Genomic DNA, 17,079 nt, shown 5'->3' on the forward strand with positions numbered 1-17,079 from the left:
CAGCATTCTATCCCAAATGACTTACTTTAAGGGGGAGAGGAGGGAGATTTCAGGTGATAAAATATCAAGATAGTGGTTTTTTAAAATGGGGGGGGAATAAAGGTAAGGGACTAGACTAAATGATGTCTAGAAGAATCCAGTTCTTTGGTTTGAGTGCATACATGCAAACACGCGCCTGCACCTTATAAAAATGGCCCATGTCTGGGTCCACAGATAACCCCACTTCCACTCGCCAGCCTGCCATTCGCATATTCTCTGTCCCCGGTTTTGTAATAAATGAGCAACCCCATCCTCACTCCCATCACCACCAGCGGCACTCAGTATCGCCTTGAAGGTGGATATGCCTGCGCCGCCTTTGCGGATTCGGTAGCGTGGCCGAGCGGTCTAAGGCGCTGGATTAAGGCTCCAGTCTCTTCGGGGGCGTGGGTTCGAATCCCACCGCTGCCAAGTTGGTTACGTTTTTCTCCGGCAGAATAACTGTTTTGATTGTGACTTGTCTTAATAGTCCACAGTAAGCGGCTTCCTGCGCTACCGGTCATCTTGGTAACGGTTTGGTTAAGACTAGGGAACCCTCACTTGTTCCTGGATAAGCCACTGGCCGCTAGCCCGGCCCGCCTGCATTGCCTAGCAACCCAGTCTTTACTGTTCTTCCGCACAGTTCTCACTTGAAGTGTAATTAATGATAATGCAAATGTAGAGAAAAGCATTTTGTGGTAGCAAAAAAGGAGTGGCCATCTCCTGGAGAAAGGCTGAGCAAATACATTACTATTAGATGAATTACTATCCCCACGTGACGGATTGCTATTAGAAGTGACGAAGGAGAGGGTGAGTGGGTGTAGGTGTGTGGCACGTGACGTGTGGATGTGCAACATCAATTCATCATCCTCATCTCCTAATATCCGCTCCTCTTTCCCAGAGTGACACAATTAGCTGGACTGAATACATGGTTAAGGATGGGAATAGGGATGGGGGGGAATTATCATTGAGATAGTTAACAGCTGTAGAAGTTTGCAGAAGCGCTTTGATCCTCACTACAATGTCCAGAAGGTAATGGTAGATATCACTTCCCTCATCTTGCAAAGGAGGAGGCGAGGCGCAGGGCGTTATGACCTGTCCAAGGTCATGTGTGGGGAGGAGATCTTGATATAAAAAGAAAGGATGTGAAGTAAGGAAGGGAGGAGACTTGGGGAGGAGGTTTACTCTTTTGCTAGACTTTCATTGCCCAAGCCTTCTTTTCGATGACTAAACTCATATGTGATAGATTGCAAAATGTTGCAAGTTCTGTTGATCCTAGCCACTCCCATCGCGAGAAGTCGAAGTGTGTTAAACAACTTTAATAACCACTATACTACAGGCCTCCCTAGATAGCTTATTTACTAGATTAAAGTTGCACTGAGCCCGTTGGGATACCTCGTATAAATTCATTAAAAATGGCCTGCATAACTGTTGGCACAGTTGTAAACTGGTCCAACAGAACAATTTGGAACTATGCCCAAAGGACTATAGAAACAAAGAGATCCAAGGAAAAGGAAAAAGGACCCATATGCACGAAAATATTTATAGCAACTCTTTTTGAGAAGGCAAAAAAATTGGAAATTATGGGGATGCTCATCAATTGAAGAATGGCTGGACAAGTTGTGGCATTATGTGCTTGTGATGAAGTTCCATTCTGCCATAAGAAATAACAGAGAGCAGAGGGAGGGAGGCGGAAGGGAGAGGGGGGCGGAGTAAAAAAAAAAAAAACAACATGGCAAAACCTGTATGAACCGGGGCAAAATGAAGTCAGAATAACCGGGAAAACATTATGCACAATAACAGCAATGTTATAATGATGATCAACTGTGACAGACTTGGTTACCGTGATCAATACAATGATCCAATTGTGCCACAGAAAGAGAAATGAGGTTCTCTAAGTGCAAACTGAAGTACAATGTTCTCAATTTTTTTTTGGCAACGTGGCTAATACGGCAATGTGTTTGGCCTAATTTCACATGCATGCATAATTGATACATATTGCTAGCCTTCTCAGTGGGTAATGGGAGGGGCGGGGAGCCCGGGACGGAAAGAATTTGGAACTCAAAATTTTAAAACAATGTTTAAAATAAATAAACAATAAATGTGGGGGGAAGCTGACGTGCATTGCACACACAACAAGGTTGTGTGGCTTACCCAATGCCCACTTCATAAATTAGCACATAGACCAATAGCACTAATAATAAACGTCAATTCACAACAGTAATCTGGAAAACGCTCATGAACACTCCTCAGCAAAATGGCATCTGCGCCAATGTAGTCGCCATGTAGTGCAGGCTTGGGGATTTTCTACCACTTCTCTCTGAAACGCAGTGCCAACACAGAGGCAAACCCGCAATTCACCAAACCACAGCAAAGCACAGATCTAACGCACGTGGTACCTCTACCACATATACAAATGTACGTGCTTGGTAGCCCCAGTATCCTTTGCTTTCATGCACTGACAATTGTTACTACGCCATAATTATAGTAACATACGCAACACAACGACTTATTCGTCTACATTCCTCTATTATATTCAGTTTTTCCCCCTTTTTTCTTGTTTTGAACACCAAAACGAGTCAGATTAAACTCGAAATATGTGTTTCTATTTTTGATGGAGAAAAAAAAAACACGGGCTCGTCCGGGATTTGAACCCGGGACCTCTCGCACCCAAAGCGAGAATCATACCCCTAGACCAACGAGCCGGCCAGCAACCACTTTGGTCAAAATATTTATGAGTCTACCCAACCTGGTTCCTCTATTCCATCAGATTTACTTGTATTCTTTTAAATTAACCCCAAATTAGCTAACATCTAAGCCAACGCTATTAGAATACAATTACAAAGTCTCTAATTCTAGAATTCATCTACATTGGCCCATACTGTAATAACCTCAGAACGTAATCGCCTGAAATCAACCCTCAGTTGCTCTGATTTCTCTTCAATTTCCTTCTAATCAGCAGTAAAGCCACAAACATTCCTGTGCACCAGGCACTGCGTGCTAAGCTCCGGGGATGCAATTTTTTAAAAAGCAGACAAGCTTCTTTGCTTTCTTCGCCTCCTCCCCCTCTCCCCGCTCCCAAATTTAATTAATCAATAAGTAGTTATATTGGCGACTACTCTGTGCTCTGCGAGGTAATATTTAACTTATTTGAAGAAATACATTTGGGCAACTCTGCAATTACTTTGGAAGTCCCAAACTGGCTAGGAAGAAGTGTTCAAAACCACACATCGGCAGTGACATTGGAATACCGAAAAAGCGAAAAACTGCAAGGACTACAAGGAACTGGCCCAGTCCCCTCATTTTACAGATGAGGAAATTACCATAAAGCTCAGAGAGGTTAAGGGACTTGCCTATGGTCACACAGCTTGAGTTTGTTAAAAGAGAGAGACCTTCCAGACTTCTATCCATTGACTCCACGTAGTCTTCTCTACAGGTGACTCCTATCCCCAAAAATATCCTGTCCTGCAAAGCTAATCATAAGTCCTTCAGAAAGAAAAGAGAGGGAGGAGTGGGGTACTTTGAACAGAATTTATAACTTCCAATCATTCTCATTGGGGAAAAAAAATCAGAGTTCTTCACAATCGAAACACAGAAGAGAAAACAAATTTAGACTAGGAACCAGGGCCTAATTTTGAACTATGGTCTCTTCATAGTTCCACCCTTCCTCTCTAAGGGTCAGTCAGCTAACCAAAAAGGGCAAGCTCTGGGCATGTATATTCAGAAAACAAACAAAAATGCCCTGACGAGAAAAGAGATAAATTTACAGGTCCTTATGTAATTGGGAATCCACTTGGAAGCAGGGAAAAAATTGTGTTAAGTGAACACAAATTCTAGCTATGGAGAGCTGATTACAAAAGAAAAGGGTTGGGGGGAAGATTCAGTGATTTGGGTGTGGGCTGAGCATGGAGAAGAAAAGGAGACAGATCATACTGTTCCAAACACTATAAACTGTAGATACCTAGTATTCATTCCTATCATTTTTTTCCTCCCCAAGAAGAAACATTGTAACAGAGGGAGAATGAGCCAAAAACAGCCAACATATCTGTGAATATAAATGTAATAAACTTGAACAGAAAAAAGAGTTAGAATGGATTACAAAGCAAAAGCCAAATAATTGCTCAATATAAGAAACACACTTTAAAACATAAAATTCACAGAGACTTAAATGAGGCCTTAGAGTAGAATTTATTATGATTCAGTTGAATCCAAAAAAGAGGCAGTCACAATCTCAGACAAATGTGAAAATAGATGGATGAATGAAAGAAAGAAAAATTGAAGCAAGAAGGGATACCAGATTATATTTAAAATTACTAGAGAGGAACGGAGGGAGACAATAAGGGCAGTCAGATTTCCCTGCACATATGTGAAATCTTTTTTTGTCATGAAACAAAGATATTGTCTTTATGTGTCAAAGAACACTTGGGAAAAAGTAATCGTTTTTCTCTAAAGAACAGTACGTTTCATTTTTTTTAATCTACTGTCATGCAAATTTTGAGCAGAGTTGGGGTGAATGGCAGGCAACAGGACTAGAATAATTTATTGGTCATCACATCATAGGAGGGTATGAACAGATAAACAGCAATTCAATCAGGGATAGTTCCAAACAGCCTCCCTTGACCCCATCAGTCCACCCATCCCATGGGGCATCCACCCAGACTAGCAATAGGATATGTCTTCCAGTCCAGGTTAATGTAGAGTTTTCAAAGGGACAGCTTTGGCAGCTGACCACTTTTCAAAGGTGAGATGATGGGGTTAGGGAACATAGATCAACCACAAAAGACAGATTTCTAAAAACTAACCAAGAAGGCCCCTTCAAGACGTAGAAGGTGGAATTATAATTGTGTTGCATCAATAAGATTGCTAAAAACGTTCAGTATAGAGTTCTAACTAGAATTGGATGCACTTTAAACCTTAAGTATAACAGACCTGTAAAACAGGAGACAGGCCAAGGGAAGTGGGGCCATAGATGTCTTGGACTAGTCGTATAATGATCTGTGCAGTCTATATGCCCGTGGACAAACTATTGGGAGTCAGAAATCAGAATCTGGAATTGAAAATAAAAGATACAGTATATACAATGTCTCAAAGGGAAGGCCCTGGGGGGTAGCAAGAGGGGGAAAAGGGAAGACTGGGAAAGGCCTTCAGCCACAGGTGATAGTTTAGCTTATGTTAAGGAAAGCTAAGAAGCCAGGAGTCAGAGGTAAGAAAAGAGAGCATTCTACGCATGAGGGACAGCCAGGGAAAAGGCATACATAGTAAAGAGATGGAGTGTCATGTGGGAGAAACAGAAAGAAGGACACTATTACTAGATCATAGAGTACAGTGGAGGGGGTTATAAGATTAGAAAGGCGGGAAGGGCCAGGTTGTAGCTTTAAAAGCCAAACAAAGAGATTTATATTTGATCCTGGAAGTGATAGGGTACCGTTGGAGTTTGAGTGAAGAAAGGGGAGGTAGTGACATCATCAGACTTACACTTTAGGAAGATTACTTTAGCAGCCAAATGGAGGACCAGTTGGAGTGGAGATAGCTTGAGGCAGAGAAACCAATTAGAAGTTTACTGCAGATTTGTATAGTCCTCAGTGAGATGGGAGCCTACACGTGAAAGGAAGCCAGATGGAGAGAAGTGAAAGTTTAGGAGAGATATTGTGAAGACTTGGCAATAGCCTGGATATATGGGGTATGTCCGAGGGAGGAGCTGAGGTTGGCATGAGGTTTGTTAAGCTCCTGTTATGTGCTAGGCATGGGGCTAAGTACTATCTATGTGTGTTCCTTGGTCATACGTGCTGCTTCTCCCATGCATATTCTCTCCCAATGCATGTGGCCTCTCTATACTGTATTCTTTCCATGTTTTCCTTGCCTAGGTTCCTATTCTTGACATAATATAGAAATCTGTTGTCCTCTATGTATGGAGGGTTTACACTTGCCATTTATTTAACAATGCTATTAATGCAATGATTTTAGTGTCTAAAGGCTAGTTTAATAAAAGGAAAATTAGTAAAAGCTCATAAACTAAGGCTTTGAGTGGATGCTGACCCAAAACATTATTTGAAACTGGGGTAAGCTTTCATGAGGGCCATGGCTGTGGGAGAGGCCTGGGCTATAAATTAGTTCAAGACTCAAGACTGTAAGGTTATACAAATCCTATGTATTGCCCAAATTAAAGAACAATTTGCAGCTCCACAGTCTCAGTGACAAAAGTTTGCCCCTCCAAGGCTATTAGTCACCATTCTCAGTTTGTGCCACTAAAGAGTTCTAGTTACCTCATATTACCTCATTTCAGATACATAACAGGTAACTGTCTTGGGTTGTTTTGGTCCCTTCAGATGCCTTTCTCACTAAATGGATCTTAAATAGCTGAGAATTGCATTTACATTTTCTAATTCTTTCTAATCTGAGCATCTCTTCCCCTGTCCTATATGTGAGTCCTCTCAAAAATCATTCTGGGGGCTCCATTAAGGGCAGTGAATATATTTCCCCTTTCATATTAGTAATCAAGTATCCTCCTCCCTCTATTCTTCCTCCACTTCCATCTCCTAGTTGTGATCTGAGCCTCAGTTTCCTCACCTGTAAGATGAGGGTGCTGGACTCTACGGCCTGTGTCAAGATACTATTAGGAGACCCTGTTTTCCAGAGCTAGGGCCCAAGCAAGCAAGCTGTGCCCTGTGCATGGCATAACAACAATCCTTTGCACTCATCCTCCGGATGATCTCAGCCACAGCAAAATTCCAGAATTTGTATTCCTTTGATCAGCACCAGGTGTTCTCTGAGCTCAGACAAACATGGAAAAGCTCAGACAAGTTCCAGTCATGAAGCCCTGCTACGAATCAAATTCCTCACATTGTTGCCATTACCCCTCATTGTCAGAGCTAAGCCTCACTTGGTAGTATTCATTGGTATAAATATTGAGATTGCCCAAACTAGAATGAGTCCCCCACTGGTGGGGAGTGGGCAGCAGCAGTACATGTGTCTAGTTTCCCTCACCATAGGAAACAAACTTCTGTCTCAGTCTCTGCACAGTTGTTCTTGCCTGCTCTGTCTGTTTGGCTCTGGCCTCCACAGGCCAAGAGTTTCGGTCCCAGTTGACATCTCTGAAGTCTAGATTTATGAATCCTATAAGCCTATGGACGTACAATACAATGAATCTTAAAAATCTTACACAGCCCAGAGGCTCATCTCATTTAAGCTTGTTGGTTGATTAGATTCAGTTCAGTCACTAGATGTCAGGCTAGAAGCTGGGAAATACAAAGATGAAGAGGGCACAATCACTGCCCTGATCACATTGATTATTTACAATTTGAAACCCATTCATATTTCTCAGTGTCATTTACATTTTAAACCATTTATCTCTAACTAGATAATAATTTTAGTTTACATTTGTACAACACAACTACAAAGCATTTTACCTCACCTCGTGTTCACACAACCATCCCAGAGAGGTAGGCAGAGCAGGTAGATATCATTACCTCCATTTTACAAAGCAGAAACCCAAACCTGTGAAGAATAAGGAATACTGACAAAGTTTCAGAGTTGATAAAGTGCTGGAGCAGAGAAGGATTCTAATCCTTTCTGACTCAAATCCAGTGCTGTCTCCCCTCTCTGCTATATAACGGTGATGAAAGCATGTTTTGTTCTTTTAAACAAAATTGGCATCAACAAGGAGATAGAAAACTTGGATCAAATGAGAAGAGGGAGACGAGAATCACAAGAAATCTCAAAGGGAGGGTTGTGTTAGCCTAGTGCCTAAATTGGAAAGCAAACCACAACTCTATAATCTCAGTGAAAAAATTTACTTGAAGGTAAACCTGCTAAAGGCAATTTGAAATGGGGGGTGGGGAGTGGGTTTGGAATCCACTCTCCATACTCACTTGTTAGGCCTCAGGACTGTTTTAATTACCTCCATTCCAAGGTTCAAATGCCCGGCCTTTTGGAGAAATAGGTAAATGACAGATAGATAGATAGATAGATAGATAGATAGATAGATAGATAGATAGATAGATAGATAGATAGATAGATAGATAGATAGACAGATAGATAGACAGACATAGAGATAGAGATAAAGATATATAAAACTTCATTTATTTAGCTCACCTAGAAGTAAGGGTAAGCCCCTAAGACCACCAACTCTTGCTAACCAAATTCAAAGGTGACATTTGCAAATCAGAACTCAAATTGTGATCTATATGTGGTCTCATAATCTGTGTAATTGCCCTAGTAAAATAAGAGGTTTGGACTAGGACTAGAACCCTCTAAAGTCCCTACCAGTTCTAACTAAATCTATGATCCTTCCTTATGGATAGGTAAACTCAAAAAACCACATTAATTATGTGCATGAAGCAATGTTTTAAAAAAAGAGGTTTTTTTCTCTTGTAACTAAGCAAGACAAATTGACATGTATGACAGTATAACCCTCATACCACTCTTATGATTCACTATCAGTTCATTAAATAAAGGGAAATATAAGTGGGATAGTATATACATACACACACACACACACATATATATATGTATGTATATATATAGATATATCTATATATCTATATATACATATATATAGATATATAGATATATAGATATATCTATATATCCTTGATGTTGGGAGGAATATGTGTTCAAGTTCTGACTCAAGAAGACAGGTATAGGTGATGTCAGGTATTTAGGTCTGGCCTTGTTGCTAGGAAGAATTCTTAGCTTAGTACAGTACCCTGCCATACAATAGGTTCCTAATAAATACTTCTTGGCTAACTGTTCAAATCTTGCCTCAGACTATTCCCTTCATATGTATATAGACTATATGTGTGTGTATGCGTGTTTGTATATTTGTATGTATGTATGTATGTATGTATTGGCTAAGGCCTGGATCTGAGTTCTGATGTTTTACAGTGTTTACATTTAAGTGATTGTGGTCGTTTGAAAATACCATTCTCTTGGTTCTATTTATCACTCTTCATCAGCTCCTGCACATCTTCCCAAGATTTTCTGAATTCTCCTTACTAATTTTTTATAGAGAAGTAATATTCCATTATGTTTATGTACTGCAATTCTCATTCATTCCACAATTGATGGACATTCTATGTTTCTAGTTTCTTGATACTAAAAAACAGCATTATTATCAATATTTTTATATACCAAGACCTTCCCTCTCTTTGACTACTGGGGGCAAGTGCCTTGTAGCATTATCCATGGTTCAAAGGATATGAATAAACCCACTCTTCTAACATTGTTTCAAATTATTTGCCACAAGGTTGGACCAATTCATACCCACCAACATTAGTGTGCCTGTATTTCCACATTCAACATTGATTGTTTCCTTCATTTTATCAGTCTGTGCTGATTTACTGGGTGCCAGGTAAAACCTCAGAGTACTTTTAATTTGCTTTTTAAAATTATTATTAGTGATTTGGAAAGTTTTCTCATAAGGCGGTGATCACTTTCATTTGTTCTCTTAGAAATTGTCCGTCTATCCTTTGACCAAGAAGTTAGTTTTAAAAGGAATTTCCTTCAATACATTAGAATCTGCAGAACTCACCCATTCTCCTTTGTAGAGGATTTATCTATTAAGTATCTGGGCCTTTACTGCTGGAAACTGACAAAAAGAGAACTGCAGAGGAAAAGATGAGCTGAGAGAATTAAAAGGGCCAGAAAGTTGGGACAACAGATGGGACATTCAGAAGAATGGCACTATAATCATACAAGTTTTTTTTTTCCTTCCTTCTTTTTTCCCTCCTTCCATCATCCTTCTACCTTTCTACCATCAATCCATCCTTCCTCTTTTTCTTAGCAGTGCCTAGCACATAGTAAGCACTTAATAAATAACTTGTTTCCTTCTTGAGCACAGTGCTTATAGCACTTAGTGTTTAATAGAATGCTTGTGGCTTTGCTTGCTTCCCTGTCTTCCTTAGCACAGTGCCTAGCACATAAGTAAGCAATTAATAAATGTTTGTTGCTTTGCTGCCTGACTTTTCTTTCTTATTTCCTTTCTTGTCACAGTATTTTGCACATAGTAAGTACTTAATAAATGTTTGCTGCCTGCCTCCTTGAAGTTGTGCTATTTCTAGGAAAAGGAAAACAGAAGATGGGAAAACAATAAAAAACTGAGTGGAAGAAGAGTAACTAGACACAGCACGATCGACCTTGCAAAGCTGAGATATAGAAACTTATTCTCTTCTCGCCGACATTTTCTTGGTTTCAGTAATCAGAAAACAAAATACACAAACGCAAGGCCCCAGCGAGATTTGAACTCGCGACCCCTGGTTTACAAGACCAGTGCTCTAACCCCTGAGCTATGGAGCCAGCCATACTTTCAAGTTACAGAAGCACTCCTATGTTGTTACGGGCCTATGTGCCGCCGCACTGCAGCAAGGGTTCGGGAGGGTTTAATACCGTGCGCGCGCCCGCCGCAGCGGAAGCAGCCCTCGGGCCACAGAGACGAAAGAAGACCCGAGGCCAATGAGCACCGTGGGCGGAGGAGCCGCAGCGCCCGCGTGTGGGGCGCGGGAAGGGCCACAAGTCTGGAACCCAGGAGGGCAGAAGAAACTAGGAGGAAAAGTACGGCCAGTGCGCAGAATAGGGCAGAGCCCTAGCCTGCCAGTGGAGAAGCGTGGGGTCCAGTGCCTGCAAGGTCAGTCACTCACTGCGCAGCTCTGTGACCTTGAGCAAGTCACCCCTGGGCCTCAGGCAAAAAAAAAGGTGGGGGGGGATCTTTTTCCAGCTCTGAGATTCTCTGAAGGCAGAGGGGCTAGAGGGCTGACTCTGGGGAGTGTCTGGGGTGGGTGCTGTGGGGATTGAGGTGGGGGAAGGGTTGAGGAGGAGGGGGCTGCAGGGACAAATGGAGGGTCCTGCTACCTGCCAAAATCAGCCACTGAAATGGGCTGGTCCTCAGAGTAGGCTGCTAATCTGCAAGGCTGCCCGGCTGGGAGAAAGAGAGAGAGGTAGTTGAATAAGACCACCTGTTTTGGGGAAATGATTCTGACAGTGGTGGGTAGAATTGATTGGAAAGATGAGATCGGTGAGGTGGAGAGAACAGATTCCTGTCAGTAGTCCAGGCTCAAGGTGATGGGATGAGGGCCTGCAATAAGATGGTATAGAGTGCAGGGAAGAGTTGGATGTAAAACACTTTACCAAAGGTGGAGCAATATTTTAATTCCTAGTTTGCAAGATGAGACCAGAAGGAATAGGGCTGCTGGGCCAACTTTGCCCGTTGCGTGCCCCAAGACAGCCGCTGCTGCCAAGTTCATCATCCACAACGTACCGGACTCCTTTGTGCTGCGTAAGCACATTACTGCGTTACTGTAGCTGCCCCATAACATGGTGGTGAGGAGCCAATCCCATATTGCTAGAAGATTGCTAGCTCAAATAGGCCCTGCTTCAGGTCTGCAGAAGCTGCCTCCCAGCCCTTACCTGTCTATCAAGACAACTGAGTGCCTCTGAGGAAAATAACAGGCTTGGCTCTCCACTCCCCACAAAAAGAGAGAGAAGAGAATCATTAGGGCCTAATGGCTGTTTATGACAGAGAAAAGAGTCTGAATTTCGGATGGTTCGGTTCTGCTCCCAGAAAGAATAGGGAGACTGCTGGCAAAGATGGAGAACTCCAAATGGGAGTGTGATTTGGGGACGCAAGAGAAAAAAATCTGCCATAGACAACTTTATTATTTAAATAGTTCTGAGCACCCCTGCTTAGAAAGAGTAAAATCTGAAGGGACAGAGGCGTCCCACCTTTGGAAATCTCTCTACCCAAGTAAGTTTTTTTATTACAATGTACAGGGTCAAGTCCACAAGCGTTTATCAAACACTTACTACCTGCTAAGAGCTGGAGATACAAGAAAGGCAAAAGGTAATCCCCTGATTTTAAGCATCTCAGTGGGACTGGGCAGACAACACGCAAACAGCTAAGTACAAACAATATATCTGCAGGATAAACTGGAGATGACCAGCTGAAGGAAGACATTAGAATTTCAGAGGTGGAGAGACCAGATTATTGGCAATAATTCAGAGATCTGAAAACGCTTCTTTATTTATTGATTTTTTTAACTGGGTCTTCCAATCTCACCCAGGTTGGAAGTGCAGGGTCTACTCAGGGGCAAGCCCCAGTCTGATCAACACCAGAGACTTGACCTGCTCTATTTCAGATCTGAGCTGGTACACCCTTCCCTAGGCAACCTGGTTACCTTCCACTGCTACAAAGTCACCATATTAATGTCTAACTTAGTGTGGACACCCTGTTGGATTAGCCCACTGAAGCTCAGAACTCTCTAGTTCAAGAGATCTTCCAACCTCAGCCTCCCTTGTAGCTAGGATTACACCTGAGAAAGGCTTCTTACAGAAGGTGGAATTTTAGCTGAGATTTGAAGAAAACAAGGAAGAAGAGATGACAATAAAGAGAATTATAAACATTAGGACAACCAGTGAAAATTCACAGGCAAAGAGTGTCTTGTTTCAGGCATAGCAATGATCAAATGAGAGTTTTTTCAGGATGAGGCAGACATGGAATTGTTCATAGGTAGTTAAGGAAGCATCCAGTAAGTAAGGGAGAGACTGAAGATGCAGGAGAGAGTAGAGATGACAGAAAGGGCAGTCTGCTGTAGCAGATGAGATGGAAAGGGATCATTTGTGCATGTAGAGGGGTTTTCCTTGACAAGGACTAGGGCCACCTCTTCAAAACATAGACAAAATTCCATAATCAAGATGAAATAGGAGTACTAAACTTAGGTAACAGTGTGATTCATGTAACAGAACAAGAGTCACAATTTTTGGTATATGAAAAAGAATAACTTTCTTAAAATTTTCTTAAACCATTCAGTCCCTCTTTAATTACTTATTCTAAGGAGTCTCCTATTTTTTTTTCCTGCTCACAGATGAACTCAAGATATTTGTCTCTAAATGGAATTAATCAAAGACTACTTCCTTTTTGTCTTATACGCTAATAGATTTCTGGGAGGAGTGCTTGCTGAACTGAACTGAACTTCAAAAACTGGTGAGGCCTTTAATAAGAATGAGGTAAATAGATTTCAATGCATAACATTGTTTCAGAATTGAAAATTAAAGAAAGACTAATAAAATTTCTTATTCTTGTTTTTTTTTAAAGGGGGAACTAGGCTGACAGGGGTCCTTTAATGAGCTAGCACAAGGAAAAAATGAGGAGTTTCCTTTTAGAAATATTTAGTAGGCCCTTGGTGGAACACAGAAGTAGAACTCTCCAACAAATAGCTGGAAATATGGGACTGAAGTTTAGAACAGATGTCAGATCTGGAGATGAAGACAAGTGACACAAGAAATCCCATTCTTGAATTTTTTCCTCCAGCTCTATTTCAGAATGGCATTTTTTATAAGAAATCTAACTGATTAAGAATTGGAAATTGAGGCAGCTAGGTGGTGCAGTGGATGGAGCACCTGCCCTGGAGTCAGGAGAACCTGAGTTGAAATCAGGCCTCAGACACTTGATACTTAGCTAGCTGTGTGACCCTGGGCAAGTCACTTAACCCCATTGCCTAGCCAAAAAAAAAAAAGAATTGGAAATTGAGTGAATGCCCATCAATTGGGGAATAGCTGAACAAGCTGTGGTATATGAATACAATGGAATACTATGGATTTCAGCAAAACCCGGAAAGACTTACATGAACTAATGCTCAGTGAAGTGAACAGAACCAGAACATTGTACCCAGTAACAGCAACTTTGTTCAATGATCAGTTTTGATAGACTTAGCTGTCCTCAGCAATACAATGATCCAAGACAATTCCAAAAGAATCATGATGGAAAATGCTATCCATATCCAGAGAAAGAACCATGGAGTCTGAATGCAGATTGAAGCATACTATTTTCATTTTTTTTTTTGCTTTTTTGTTTTTTGTGGTTTTTCCCTTTTGTTCTTTCTTCTTTCACAATATGACTAATGTGGAAATAGGTTTAACATGATTGCACATGTATAATCTATATCAGATTGCTTGCTGTCTTGGGGAGGGAGAAGGACAGGGAAGAATGGAGAGAAATTTGGAACTCAAAATCTTATAAAAAATGAATGTTGAAAACTATCTTTAGATGTGATGAAAAAAACTAAAATACTATTCACAAAAAAATAAATAAATCTAATTGATTTATTGGATTTCTGTTTAACTTTTTAAAGTATGTATCACCCCTCTGGGTTGCTCCCCTAACTTGCACTTACATTCTCACTGACAGGTTGGCTTCCTCTTTAGAGGGTGGCTTCTCCCTCAAGTTCTAGGGTCTGCCCACCAGTGTGCTTCCCATAAAGACTCCTGCTAAGGGCTTCCTACCAAGATGGCTGTAAACCTCCCAGCTTCCATATACCTACTCCAACAAAACTCGAAAAAGTTCAGACCAGACCTAAATAATCATTAAGAAATACAGTGAGAAACTATAGAAAGTGACTTCTATCCCAGAACTGCACAAGAGTCAGCCAGAAGCCCACAAGCAATAGAAAAAAGAGGCCATCCTAGGAAGCCAGCACCAACATAGAGTAGCATTCCAACACAACTAGAGAGGGGACACTTGTAGTCTGCAAGATTCTGTGTCCAGGGGGAAGCTAGATGGTGCAGTGGATAAAGCACCAGCCCTGGATTTAGGAAGGCCTGAGTTCAAATCTAAACTTACTTAGCTGTGTGACCCTGGGCAAGTCACTTCACCCCATTGCCTCAAAAAAAAAAAATAATAAAATAAATTTAAGAAAAAAAGATTCTGTGTCCAGAAGCAATAAAAGTGGTAGAGCTCCTCTGAAAAATGGCCCAGGGTGGTCCCCAATGCAGGGGCCTGTGAAGCCCAGAAGAGCACAAGCAGCAACCAACTTGGTGTTGAGAGAGGATATTATAGGAAAGGGAATAGTCACAGGTGGAAAAAAAAAAACACTTGCTGATGAAGAATGTGGAATTAAAAAGAAGCAAAAAACTAGAATCTAAGGGGGTATTTTACATTGCCTCTTAAGACAACTGGGGATTGGCTGAACAAATTGTGGCATATTAATATAACAGAATATTGTTATGTCTTTACAAATGACTAAAAATGATTTCCGGGAATCTTGCAGTAGTCAGAACTAGGAGAACAATTTATACAAAGAAAGCAATATTGTAAAGAAAAACAACTTGGGAAGACTTAAGAACTCCGATCAAAACAATGACCATCCATGCCATAAGAGAACGAATGGTGAAGCACGTTACCCACCTCCTGACACAGAAATGATGATCACAAGGTACAGAGACATAACAGACACTGTGGGGCATGGTCATTATGTGGATCCATTTTGTTTGGTTCTGTTTATTTGATACAAGGACTTCTTTTTATTCTTGGTTTTTAATTTGGAGGGGCAGGGTTAAGGGAGAGGCATTAGCAGTTGTGATGAGAGAAAGAAAAAAGAGAGCCATTTTAGCATTTTTTAAGTGAACAAAGAGCAAGGAAACCCAGAAGGAAGCATGGAAAGGCAGGTCAGTTTTGAAAGTAACATGTAGAATTTATTAAATACTTTTTTTAAAAAAAGCAAATGGTATAAAATAGAGATGCCTAGTTTCATATAGAGCCCTCTTTTTGTGTTCTACTGTATGTGTGGAAATGCTCTTTTTTACAAGAAAGTGTCTTAAGTTCAGGATAAAAATTATTTTAAAATGAAGACAGCAGTCAATGCAATTTGCTCTCAGCAAAGGCATTTATTAAGATGGTACAAGAACAATTGGTGTAAAACATTCCTCACATAAAACTGGGGAGAACTCCCCCACAAATACACACAACATCGGTGAGGAAAATGGGCAAAGACCTAAGGTACAATGATAGTGAGGCACCAGTGTAGGACGTAGCAATGGCAAAAGGCACCCTCCCACCCCCCCCGAGTCTTCTTGTTTTAGGCCTACTAGCCTTTTCTCTCCTTATGCAAACCTTTCAAAGTTGCTCCTTGAGTACAGAGTCTCTGCTGGGCTGGCTGCTCAATTGGACTCTCGGAGTATCCTTTTCTTGAGTCTGGCTATCTGAATGTCTTGAGTCTTTACCTGAATCTATATGGAATGTGGGTCTCTGCTCCTGGCTGGATATACTATTTCTCTACTGATAAACTAGTTCTGATTCAACATAACATGTTGGATAGAGAGTAGGGAATACTCCCCCTCTTGCTGCTGTTTAGATGCAGAGATCTCAGTCACAACTGCCTCCAGCTCTCCAATTCTGAAATTCATTCAAGGTACATTGGTGCACGGATAATTTGTCTCTGTCAATCCTTATTCATTTCTTGACTCAATCATTAAGATTTCATATCTTATAAAGGGACTGAGTTATAAAAGCCTGTTTACTTTCAGTTTACTCCTCATTATCACCATGTAAATTATATGCTGGGCCTTCTAGCTCTAGAATCAGCTGAGGTAATGAGTCCCTTACACATGTTTTATCTCTTGCTGTGGATAGAGGGTCAACTTTGGAGACAGAAAAACCTGAGTACAAGTCTTGTAACTACTGGTCATGACCAGGAGCAGGTCACAATTTTTGAAGTAAATTTCATTCAACAGCACTTATAAAGCACTTCACTACTATGTCAGACACTGTGACAAAAAATATACACAGTGCAGAACATGGCATTTAATCATTTTTCTTCCATTTGTTGATCAGTTGTGTTGAATTTTTCTTTCTCTTTTCTTTAAAAAAAAATCTGTCATAAATGATGGCTCTCTGGGAGGAGATGGATACAGGGAAATCTTTGTAATGCAAAAATAAAAAATCAGTAAAAATCAACTTTTTTAAAAATTACTGATATATATTGTTTTGACATAATACGTTCCTCTACCCATCTTATCATCCCTTATAACAGACTTTAAAAAATAACAGTTCAGCTAAATCAACTAACACATCAATATTTCACATCCATCGTCCCCCATTTCTTCAAAGAAGGGAGGGAGGTTCATCTCTGAGGCTAAGCTGAGGCTCTCTAGCCACAGCATTCAAGTGTTGTTTCCACTAGATATTCCCAAAGTATAAATTTATGTCACTTTTCTGCTCAAGAAGTTCCATTTCCTCCCTATTCAATTCAATTCAAAAGCATTTATTAATCAACTACCCTGTACTAGACTCTGCTAGAT

At 40.9% G+C, this 17,079-nt stretch overlaps 1 long non-coding RNA gene and 3 other non-coding genes across 4 annotated transcripts; 2 read left to right on the plus strand and 2 right to left on the minus strand.

Moving 5' to 3' along the window:
- The first annotated feature begins 365 nt into the window (after window positions 1-365).
- Window positions 366-447, plus strand: TRNAL-AAG (transfer RNA leucine (anticodon AAG)). Its single transcript has one exon. It is a non-coding gene; the product is annotated as a tRNA-Leu (tRNA).
- A 2,201-nt stretch (window positions 448-2,648) lies between these two features.
- On the minus strand, window positions 2,649-2,720 carry TRNAP-UGG (transfer RNA proline (anticodon UGG)). Its single transcript has one exon. It is a non-coding gene; the product is annotated as a tRNA-Pro (tRNA).
- A 7,515-nt stretch (window positions 2,721-10,235) lies between these two features.
- On the minus strand, window positions 10,236-10,308 carry TRNAT-UGU (transfer RNA threonine (anticodon UGU)). The gene has a single exon. It is a non-coding gene; the product is annotated as a tRNA-Thr (tRNA).
- Window positions 10,309-10,388: 80 nt separating this feature from the next.
- On the plus strand, window positions 10,389-14,114 carry LOC110202798 (uncharacterized). The gene is made up of 3 exons (XR_002322794.2): window positions 10,389-10,636; window positions 12,942-13,011; window positions 13,100-14,114. It is a non-coding gene; the product is annotated as an uncharacterized LOC110202798 (long non-coding RNA).
- The last annotated feature ends 2,965 nt before the right edge of the window (window positions 14,115-17,079 follow it).

This window comes from Phascolarctos cinereus, unplaced genomic scaffold, assembly GCF_003287225.1.
Source record: "Phascolarctos cinereus isolate Bilbo 61053 unplaced genomic scaffold, phaCin_HiC Scaffold_5;HRSCAF=322, whole genome shotgun sequence".
Lineage (NCBI taxonomy): Eukaryota > Metazoa > Chordata > Mammalia > Diprotodontia > Phascolarctidae > Phascolarctos > Phascolarctos cinereus.